General features: G+C 35.9%; 1 long non-coding RNA gene across 1 annotated transcript; it reads left to right on the top strand.

Moving 5' to 3' along the window:
- Positions 1–1,057: 1,057 nt before the first annotated feature.
- LOC116583565 lies at positions 1,058–10,311 on the top strand. Its single transcript, XR_004282783.1, has 3 exons — positions 1,058–1,152; positions 3,957–3,958; positions 10,300–10,311. It is a non-coding gene; the product is annotated as an uncharacterized LOC116583565 (long non-coding RNA).
- The last annotated feature ends 118 nt before the right edge of the window (positions 10,312–10,429 follow it).

The raw sequence follows: 10,429 nt of genomic DNA, 5'->3' as shown, positions 1-10,429 counted from the left end.
TCCCAATGGTTTTGAACAGTTGTGTTTTTATGTTCATTTGTTTCCATTTTTTTCTTAATTTCTTCTTTAACTTCCTTGTTAACCAATTTTAGTAAGATGCCCTTTAACCTCCATGTGTTTGAGTTCCTTCCAAATTTCCTCTTGTGATTGATTTCCAGTTTCAAAGCATTGTGGTCTGAAAATATGCAGGGACAGATCCCAGTCTTTTGGCACCAGTTGAAATGTGATTTATGACCCCATATGTGAACTATTTTGGAGATTATTCCATGAGCAATTGAGAAGAATGTGTATTCTGTTGATCTAGGTTGGAACACTGTATATATCTATGAAGTCCATCTGGTCCAATGTATCATTCAAAGCCCTTGTTTCCTTGCTAATCTTCCACTTAGATAAGCTGCCCATTGCCATGAGTGGGACATTGAAGTCCCCTACTTTTATTGTATTATTATCAATGTGTTTCTTTAGTTTAGTTATTTATTACTTTACATAATTGGGTGCTCTCATGTTAGGGGCACAAATATTTACAGTTGTTAGATTTTGTTGGATAGGCCATTTAATTATGGTATAGTGACCTTCCCCATCTTTTATTATAATCTTTGCTTTAAAAATCTAGTTTATCTGATATCAGGATTGCTACTTCAGCTTTCTCTTCATGTCCCTTAGCATGATAAATGATTTTAACATCCTCTCACTTTCAATCTGGAGGTGTCTTTGGATCTAAAAGGAGCCTGCTGCAGACAGCATATTGATGAGTCTTGCTTTTTTTATCCAATCTGATACCCTGTGTCTTTTGATTGGGTCATTTAGCCCATTTACATTCAGAGTAACTGTTGAAAGTTATGAATTTAGTGCCCTTTGTATTACCTGTAAAGTGACTGTTTCTGTGTATTGTTTCTGTTCTTTTCTGGTCTATGTTACTTTGGGGCTCTCTTCAGGATCACCTTTAATTTTACTTGCAGGGCTGTTATAGCGATCACAAATTCTTAGTTTTGTTTGTCCTGGAAGCCTTTTAATCTCTTCTTGTACTTTGAATGAGATCCTTGCTGAATAAAGTATTCTTAGCTGCATACTTTTCTCATTAACACCCTAAATATATCATGCCAGTCCTTTCTGACCTGCCAGGTATCTGTGAATAGGTCAGCTGCCAATCTAGTTTCTATACTTGTAGGTTACAGACCTCTTGTCCCAAGCTGCTTTCAGGATTTTCTCTTTTTCTCTGAGATTTGTTAAGTTTCGCTATTATATGTCATGATGCTGACCTATTTTTATTGATTCTGAAGGGCTTTCTATGTGTCTCCTGGATTTTAATGTCTGTTTCCCCAGATTAGGGAAGTTCTCCACTATAATTTACTCCATTATATTTTCTGCTCCTCTCTCTCTTTCCTCTTCTTCTGGGATTCCAATTATTCTGATATTGTTTTGCTTTATGGTATCACTTATGTCTTGAATTCTCCCCTTGTGATCCAGTAGTTATCTCTATTCTTCTCAGCACCTTCACTTTCATCTTTTTATCATTTATATCACTAATTCTCTCTTCTGCCTCATTTATACTGGGTGTTAGAGTCTCCATTTTTAAAAATATATTTTAAAAGATTTTATTTATTTATTTGAGAGAGAGGGAGAGAGTGAGAGAGAAAGCATTAGAGGGGAGAAGGTCAGTGGGAGAAGCAGACTCCCCATGGAGTTGGGAGCATGATATGGGACTTGATTCTGGGACTCTGGGATCATGACTTGAGCCAAAGGCAGTTGCTTAACCAACTGAGCCACTCAGGCACCACAGAGCCTCCATTTTTAATTGCATTTCATTAATAACCTTTTTGATTTTGACTTGGTTATATTTTAGTTCTTTTATTTCTCCAGAAAGGGATTATCAAGAGTCTTCTATGTTTTTTTTTTCAAGCCCAGCTAGTATATTTTTAGTCATTATTCTGAACTTTTAATCTAACATCTTGCTTATATCCATCTTGATTAAGTCCCTGGGAGTCATTACTGTCCCTTGTTCTTTTTTGAGGTGAGTTTTTCCATCTTGTCATTCTTTCCAGGAAAAAAAATAGTTGAATGAGAGAACAAAATAATAAAATGGCAATGACCTTAGAGAAATATACACTAAACAAATAAGAAAAGAGGAGAAAAAAATAAAGGAAGAGAAAAAGAGAGAGAGAGAGAGAATATAATCTGACAGGTGAGCAGAATAGAGCAATACACTGGATTCTCTGGTCATTTTGGTCTGTTTGTTAGAAAACCAAAGCCAAAATTTTAAAGAAAGAAAAACCTCATATATGTACAGAAATAAAGTTAAATACAATGAAAGGATAAAATATAACTGTGAAAATGAAAATTAGGACAAAAAAAGGAGGGAATATAACCATACAGGTGAACAGAGCAGAGCAATACACTGTATCCTGTGCGTATTTTGGTCTGTTTGTTAGAAGAAACTACCTTCCAAAATTTAAAGAAAGAAAAGCTTAATATACATATATACATGTATTTATACACAGACTAAATATATATATATATATATAAATAATTATATATAAATATATATACATACTAAATATATATAAATATATATGTGTGTATATATATATATATACATACACAAATAAATTAAATACAATGGGATGATAGAATGTAATTTTAATGATGAAAATTTAAAAAGACTTTAAAAAAGAAGAAGAAGAAGAAGAAGAAAAAAGATAATATGATCAGATAGGAGAAGAGAACAGAGCAATACACTAGATTCTGGGTGTATTTTGGTCTGTTTGTTCAGGAAACTACATTCCAAAATTGTAAGGAAATATAAATATATATACTCAAAAATAAAATTAAATTTAATGGAAGGGTAGAGTGTAAGTGTAAATTTAAAAATCCTCAGAAAATTTGATAAAAGAAAAATTTTTTTGAAAAAGGAAAGCAAAAAAAATTAAAATTGAAAGGTAAAGAATCATGGGGAAAAATCCCTGTGAATTCTAATCCACTGTTTTCCCTTAGAGCTGGAGTTTTGCAGTTCTGTGGAATTGGTAATCTTGTTCTTAGCAGGATGTTCTTGGTGATTTTTTGGAGGGGGCAGGGGTAGAGGCCTCTTTGATTAATTCTCAGGTGTCTGCCTGGGTGGAGTTGCACCACCCTTGCCAGGAGGCCAGGGTCAGTGTAATTGGCTCTGGATTGCTCTATGTGGCTTTTGTTCCCTGAGGGCTTTCTGTGCCACTTTAGCGGGTGAGAATCAAAATGGCAGCTTCTAAGTCTCCATCCCTGGAACCAAAATCTCGGGCCCTCACTCTTCAGTCCACCCTCAAAGAAAAGAAATCTATCACCCCTGTCTCCCTGGTCTTCGTCCACACTCCATGCTCACCAAGCCTGTGACTAAGCATTTCTATCCCTGTCTCATGACCCCATTTCAAGTCTCCAAACCCTGCAGACTCCTGCAGTGCACACCTGCACAATTTCTCCCAGAGGGGAAGGGGAGGGGGTCTCAGCAGTGGTTCTCCTGCTTGCTTACCATCTGCTCAGAGATCAGTCACCCAGCTGTGTCACAGATCATGGTTTACAGTAACCATGAGCTAAAAGCCCACTCCTGGGCTTTCTGATTGCAGCCGTCATTACTGCTCCCATGCCTGGGAACTCTGTCACACTCAGGTACCCCTTTTCTTTCTGTGACCCCAGGGATCCTGAGAACACATTATCCCACCTGAGATTCTGTCCCACTTCACCACCCGAGTGGCTTTCAGGCAGGGAAGTCCCTCACTGGAGCAGACTTCTAAAACTTCAGATTTTGTTCCCCACTGCTACATCAATTTCCAGCAACTGGCTTAGGTAGGCTCCCTCCCCCCATAGCTATCTTCCCATATATCCCCTCAGTTTCACTTTTCTGCACCTCCTACCTTGCAATAAATGGTCACTTTTCTATCTGCAGAGTAGCAGCTATTCTTTTCTTAGATCTCCAGCTGAGTTTGCAGATGTTCAGAATGATTTGATAGTTACCTAGATGAATTTCTGGGACCAGACAGAACTAAGGTCTTCCACTCCTCAGCCACATTGGACACCTTTTGGAGCATTCTATAATTAGCAGAATTGCAACATCCAGGGACATGTGTTGGTCTTCTGAGGGAGAGGCCCATTGGTCTGACTCACAAATTGACTTGCCCTTGTAAAGATATCCCTGTCAGGTATAATGGGGCAAGTTTTAGTGTAGGGGGCTCCAGCCTCCACTGGAGGTGCTGTGTGCATCAGGGAGAGAGGGGTGATGGAGGAGGAATACAGTGTCACTCTACCCTGATGTCTGCATGGAGGGGACCCCTGGACACCACTGTTCAGAAGGCTCTCTCAGAAAAGTGAGCAATCTCCTGTGTCCCAGGTTTTCATTAGTTCCTTGCCCTTAACTTGTGCACTCCCAGGCTGTTTATGTGCCCGTTGCCACCAGATCTCCTGCATTTTATCTCTGGCTGGTAACTGGGATTCAAAACTCCAAGTTTTAAAGGGCCTTGCAAATTGTGTACCCCCACTTATCCCCTGGAGGAAAGCTTCATGGTGCACCTGGCATTCTCATGTCCCAGAAAAGCAGCTGCACAGTACAAGCATGGAGGCTAGAGTTTATTGTGATGCACAGAGAAAAGTTGCAACAAAGTTCTTCTGTCTGTGCATGACTCAGTCCCCTACTCTGTTCCTTCCCAGAAAAGCAGTTGCACAGAAGCTTGCATATATTGTGGCAGACAGCAAAAAGCAGTAGCTAGGTTAGCTGAAGTCTGCCCCAGTCTCTATTTTCTGTTCAGTTCTGCTGCAGAAAAGCAGCTGCTTGGTTCACATACAGAAGTTTACGCCTATTGTGGCTTTTCTGTGCTCTCCGTACACCTCTGACCTCACTGTTGAATGCTGCTCAATGGCTCCTACTTGCCCTTTTGTCCTTGGAAGGACAAAATATGCTCTTCCAAATACACTCCAGGAAGGGGAGTGATCTCTCCCTGTGCGACCCAAGGGATCTCCTCACTATGGCTTATTTTCTGATATCTACCCACAGTACTTTTTCCCACTTTCTCTCTTTCTTTTGCTCCACAAAAAGTGTCCCTCCCCTTTGAGGCTGCACAATTGCTCTCAATCCCAAATCATGGCTCCAAAACTTGCATCTGCCATGTTCTCTCCTTCCAACTGTGCTGATTGCTTTTTTAATTCTCAAATCATATTCCTAGTTGTTCAAAATAGTTGGATGTTTGAAGGACATGCCAAGCTCAAGGTCACCCTACTACTCTGCCAACTTAACTCCACCCTATTCCCTGTTACCTGTTTTTTTTTTAATTAATTTTTATTTTTTATAAACATATATTTTTATCCCCAGGGGTACAGGTCTGTGAATCACCAGGTTTTACCTGTTACCTGGTTTTAAAAACAATACATCTTTGTTCATTATTAAAACTATGGGCTTGGCATTATGGATTGTTTCCAGATACACTGCCAAATTTGAACATCTTTTGCATTATGCTCAAGATTCCTAGTGGACTTAATGTATACAATCATTCTGGTAAATAAAACAAAAGAAAATACAGGTCCAAATAGGTCTAGGGTCTTTTTTTTTTTTTTTAGTAGTCTCAGTCATTGCTAATGCTTTCACAACTCAAGGCTGATATCCTCTGAGAAAAATGAAATGAGTGAAAAAAATCTGATATTTATGTTTTCCTTGCACAGACCAGTGAGAAACTTAAAATGATATGTGGCTATTTGCAAATTTTGTCATTCTTAAAATGAAACACTAAAAGAGTCTTTTGTTTTGTTTTGTTTTGTTTTGTTCTAGTTTCAAGTTTTTATTTAAATTCCAGTTAGTTAATGTATAGTGTAATATTAGTTTCAGGAGTGGAATTTAGCAATTAATTACTTACATAAAAAGGGCTCATCACAAGTGTCCTCCCTCATACCCATCACCAATTTAACCAATTTCCCTTCCCACTTCCCCTCCAGCAACCCTCAGTTTGATCTCTATATTTAAGACTCTATTTTATGGTTTGCCTTATTATTTTTCTCCCATGTTCATCTGTTTAATTTTTTTAATTCCTTATATGAGTAAAATTGTATGATATTTGTCTTTTTAAATGACTTATTTCATGTTAATAAGGCTCTTAGTTCCATTCACATCATTGCAAATTGGCAAGATTTCATTCTTTTTATGGTTGAGTAATATTCCATTGTGTATATATACTACTTCTTCCTTATCCATTCATAAGTCAATGGACATTTGGACCCTTGCCATAATTTGGCTCTTGTAGATAATACTTCTATGAACATCGGGGGACATGTGTCAATTCGAATCAGTATTTTTTATTTTCCTAAATACCTAGTAGTACAATTGCTGATCATAGGATAGTTCTATTTTAAAATTTATGAGAAACTTTCATACTGTTTTCTGGAGTGGCTGCACCAGTTTCTATTTCCAACAAAACTGTAAGAAGGTTCTCCTTTCACTGCATCCTTGTTAACATCTGTTGTTTCCTGTGTTGTTAAGTTTAGCCATTCTGACTGGCATGAGGTGGAATTTCATTGGAGTTTATGTTTACATTTCAACTATATTGAGTGATGTTGAACATCATTTCAATGTGTCAACCATCTGTAGGTCTTCTTTGGAAAAGTGTCTATTCATGTATTCTCCTCAATTTTTAAATGGACTATCTGCTTTTTAAGTGTTAAGTTTGATAAGTTCTTTATATATTTTGGACATTAACCCTTTATCAAATATGTCATTTGCAAATATCTTTGCTCATTCCCTAGGTCATCTTTTACTTTTGTTGATAGTTTCCTTTGCTGTACAGATTATTATTTTGATGAAGTCCCAAAGTTTTATATTTTATGTTTATTTTTTAAAAATTTTTTGCTTTGGGGCGCCTGGGTGGCTCAGTGGGTTAAAGCCTCTGCTTTCGGCTCAGGTCATGATCCTAGGGTCCTGGGATAGAGCCCCGCATCGGGCTCTCTGCTCAGCAGGAGGCCTGCTTCTCTTCCTCTCTCTCTCTGCCTGCCTCTCTGCCTACTTGTGATCTCTGTCTGTCAAATAAAAAAAATAAAATCTTAAAAAAAAATTTTTTTTGCTTTTTTCCCCCTTGCCTCAGGAAACATATACAGTAAATAGTTGCCATTTACTGTCAAAGACATTACTGCCTGTGTTCTTCTTTAGGATTTTGATGGCTTCCTTTCTCACATTTAGGTAATTCATCCACTCTGAATTTATTTTTGGGTACGGTGTAAGAAAGTGGTCCAGTTTCATTCTTTTGCATGTTGCTGTCCTGTTTTCCCAACACCATTTGCTGAAGATACTCTTTTCCTTTGGTTACTCTTTCTGGCTTTGTTGACAATTAATTGACTGCATACTTGTGGGTTCATTTTGGGGTTTTCTATTCTGTTCCATGGATCTATTTGTATTTGTGTCAGTACTGTATTCTCTTGATCACTACAGGTTTATAATGTAACTTAAGTTGGAAGTTTAATCTTTTTTTTTTCCTGCTGATCTGGATGCTTTATATTTATTTTTATTGTCTGCTGAGGCTAGGACTTCCAGTACTATGTTAAATAACTGGTGAGAGTGGATATCCCTCTCTTGTTCCAGACTGTAGAGGGAAAGCTCTCAGTTTTTTCCCATTAAGGATGAAATTAGCTATGGGTCTTTAATATATGGCCTTTGTTGAGGTATGTTCCCTCTATACCTACTCTATTGTTTTTGTTGTTGTTTTTTATCAAGAGTATATGCTACTTTGTCAAATACCTTTTATGCATCTATTAAAATAATAATATACTTCTTATTCTTTATTTTATTAATGTGATATATCATGTTGAATAATATGTGACTATTGAACCACCCTTGCCACACAGGAATAAATTCCACTTGATCATGGTGAATGTATTGTTGGATTCGATTTGCTACTATTTTCTTGAGTATTTTTACAGATGTGTTCATGAATGATATTGGCCTGAAATTCTCTTTTCAGTGAGGTCTTTCTCTGGTTTTTGAGTTAAGGTAATATTGGCCTTGCAGAATGAGTATGGAAGTTTTCCTTTCATTTCTATTATTTGGAAAAGTTTGAGAAGGATAGATATTAATTCTTTAAGTATTTGGTAGAATTCCCCTGGGAAGCCATCTGGCCTTGGGCTTTTGTTTTTTTGGAGATTTTTTTTTTTTTTTTTTTTTTTGACAGAGAGAAATCACAAGTAGACGGAGAGGCAGGCAGAGAGAGAAAGGAAGGGAAGCAGGCTCCCTGCTGAGCAGAGAGCCCGATGCGGGACTCGATCCCAAGACCCTGAGATCATGACCTGAGCCGAAGGCAGCGGCTTAACCCACTGAGCCACCCAGGCGCCCCTGTTTTTTTGGAGATTTTTGATTGCTGAATCAATATCTTTGCTGGTTATGGGTCTGTACATTCTTTTTTTATTTCTTCTTGTTTCTGTTTGGTAGTTTCTATGTTTCTCGGAATTTATCAATTTCTTCCAGATTGTCCAATTTGTTGGTATACAAATTTTCATAACATTCTCTTATAATTGTTTTTATATGAGGTGTTGGTTGTTATTTTCCTCTTTCAGTTGTGAATTTATTATATTATCATTCTTTATCTTTTCTTTTTGATAAGTCTGAGGTTTATCAATTTTATTAATCTTTCAGCTCCTGGTTTCATTGATCAATTCTACTGTGTATGTATATATATATATATATATATATATATATATATATATATATCTCTATCCCCTAACTTTCAATCTGTAGGTGTTTTATATATATATGTGTATCATATATATATATATCATATATATGTGTATATATATATGTGTGTATATATATCATATATATATATGATATATATGTGTATATATATATATCATATATATGATATATGAGGTGTTGGTTGTTATCATATATATGATATATATATATACACATATATATCATATATATATATGATACACATATATCATATATATATGATATATATATATCATATATATCATATATATGTGTATATATATATGATACACATATATATATAATTTATTTCTGCTCTAAGCTTTATGATTTCCCTTAGTCTGCTGGTTATAGTCTTCATTTGTTATTTGTTTGTACTTCTATAGATGTAAGGTGAGTTTAGATATTTGAGATTTGTCTTGCTTCTTGATTTAGACCTGTATTACTTCTTCTTAGGACCATATTCCTGTATCCCAATTGTTTCATATGACCACATTTTCATGTTCATTTGTTTCCATGTATTTTTTTTTTAATTTCTTCTTTAATTTTCTGGTTGACCCATTCATTCTTTAGTAGGATATTCACTAACCTTCATGTATCTGTAGTGTTAACAAATTCTTTTCTCATGGTTAACTTAAAGTTTCACAGTGTTGTGGCCAGAAAATATGCATGGTGTGATCTCAATTTTTTTATACTGTGGAGGCCTGATTTGTAACCTAACATGTCATTGTTCTGAAAAATGTCCCATGTGCACTAAAGAAGAATATATATTCTGCAGCTTTAAGATGAAATGTCCTGAATATATCTGTTAAATAAGTATGGTCTAGTGTGTCATTCAAAGCCATTGTTTCCTTGTTGATTTTTTTCTTTGATGATCTGCCTGTTGATTTAAGTGGGGTGTTAAAGTCCCATACTATTATTGTATTAGTATCACTGAGTTCCTTCATGTTTGTTATTAATTGTTTTATATATGTGGGTGCTCCCTTGTTAAGTGTACACATATTTATAATTGATAGATATTCTTGTTAGATTGTCCCCTTATTATGATATAGTGCCTTTGTTCATCTTTTGTTACAGTCTTTGGTTTAAAATGTACTTCATCTTACAATTACTGCTAGTTCAGTTTTCTTTTGCTGTCGATTTTTACAATAGATGGTTCTCTATCTCCTAACTTTCAATCTGTAGGTGTTTTTTTTAGATCTAAAATGAGTTTCTTGTAATCTGCAGGTGTTTTTTAGATCTAAAATGAGTTTATTGTAGTTAGCATATAGATTGGTGTTTTTTTTTAATCCAGTCTGATTACCTCTGTCTTTTGAATGGACCATTTAGTCCATTTCCATTCAAAGTATTGATAGATATAAATTTAGTGACATTTCGTTATTGGTTTTCTTGTTATTTCTGGAGATTTTCTCCAATCTCTTTTCTAGTTTTTGTGTCTTTTGGTCATTTCTTACCACCCAAAGATTCCCCTTTAAATTTTCTTGCAGGGCTGGTTTAGTGGTCATAAACTCCTTTAGTTTTTGTTTTTCTAGGAAACTCTTTATCTCTCTTACTCTGAATGATAGCCTTGCTGGGTATAACATTCTTGGATGTAGATTTTTCCCATTCAACACATTTAATATATCATCCCACTTCCTTCCTTGCCCATTAAGTTTCTGTGGAAAGATCTGCTGTTAACCTTATTGGTCTTCCATTCTAAGTTAAGGATTTCTTTTGTCTTGCTAC

This window comes from Mustela erminea, chromosome X, assembly GCF_009829155.1.
Source record: "Mustela erminea isolate mMusErm1 chromosome X, mMusErm1.Pri, whole genome shotgun sequence".
Lineage (NCBI taxonomy): Eukaryota > Metazoa > Chordata > Mammalia > Carnivora > Mustelidae > Mustela > Mustela erminea.
Note: the sequence above shows the minus strand (reverse complement) of the source record. Positions and strands in the feature narration are given on the sequence as shown.